Raw genomic sequence first — 1,257 nt, 5'->3', positions numbered from 1 at the left:
TCCAAACCTCCCTGCCTCTCTAGGAAGTGGCGCTCACTGTCCCTTGGGGCGCCTCCCTCCCAGACACATAAATTCTCCTCCTCCAAACAAGCTCAGAATATCCTGTTTCTTTCCTGACAATGTCGCAGGTTCGATTCCCGGAGACGGCAGGGAAGGAGACTCCCCCCTCCCAAAAAGTTCTCCGGGGCAGGGAGGTGGCACAGCCTACAATTCCCCCTTCCTCTCTTTTAATCCTCTGCTGGTGTTACAGGAATTTTAAAATGATTGGGGCGGGGGGCTGCCCCTCCAGCACGCAGTGTGCCCCCCCCTTCATTCACACACACAGTGTCTCCTCAAAGCCCCACATAACGTTGTTCTGTTCAGGAAGGAAATGGCTACCAAGGGGGGAGCTTGCCCTAAAGCAGGCATCCCCAAACTTCAGCCCTCCAGATGTTTTGGACTACAACTCCCATCATCCCTGACCACTGGTCCTGTTAGCTAAGGATCATGGGAGTTGTAGGCCAAAACATACGGAGGGCCGCAGTTTGGGGATGCCTGCCCAAAAGCGTGAGCCCAGGTTTTCAGCAGCCCCTCTGCCTGAGGGAGCATCTCTTGCATCCTGACACCTGAGTGCCAGACAGGTAGCAATAGCAAAACTAGATCAGTACAAAAGGGGTGATTAACGACATGATGTAAATATCTCTTTTGTATAGTTAATTGATGTGTGGTGGAGGCCAAAGGAAGGGGGGGGCAAGCCCTTTTGCTCAGCACCCAGACCCTCCCAACAGGGATGTATGTAGGAGTGTAATTTTAGGGGTGTTGTGGGTCTCTTTGGAAAAGTCTTCTGTTTCAGTGTATCTGCAGAAGTGTGCATGCACACAAAAGCTTATACCAAGAACAAACTTTGTGGGTCTCTAAGGTGCTACAGAACATTTATTTTTTATTATATATATATATTTCGACAGTGCCAGACCAACACTGCTACCTACCTGAATTTGTAAAACTGATTAAAGGGGGAGCCATCCTTTGTTCTGGGCTTCTTCCAGCTTCTCCCATGTGGTAGGTGGAAGTCCTGTTGCAAGAGTCTTTTGAATAAAGACCAGGCCCACTGGCTGCTGTTTTGCTCCGCTATTCCTGGCTGGTGTCTTTGTTTGGTCATCCAAGTGAGCTCAAGGATTTTCCTATAACACGGGGGGAGGGGATATGGTCATTTTTACACCCATTTCACGACGTGGGGGAGGCATAGGGTGTCTGCATTACAACAGCCCTGCAAACTAG

This window comes from Zootoca vivipara, chromosome 2 (genome assembly GCF_965207765.1).
Source record: "Zootoca vivipara chromosome 2, rZooViv2.hap1.1, whole genome shotgun sequence".
In the NCBI taxonomy this organism is placed as follows: domain Eukaryota; kingdom Metazoa; phylum Chordata; class Lepidosauria; order Squamata; family Lacertidae; genus Zootoca; species Zootoca vivipara.
The sequence above is the reverse complement of the archived record's forward strand: the minus strand, read 5'-3'. Positions refer to the sequence as shown.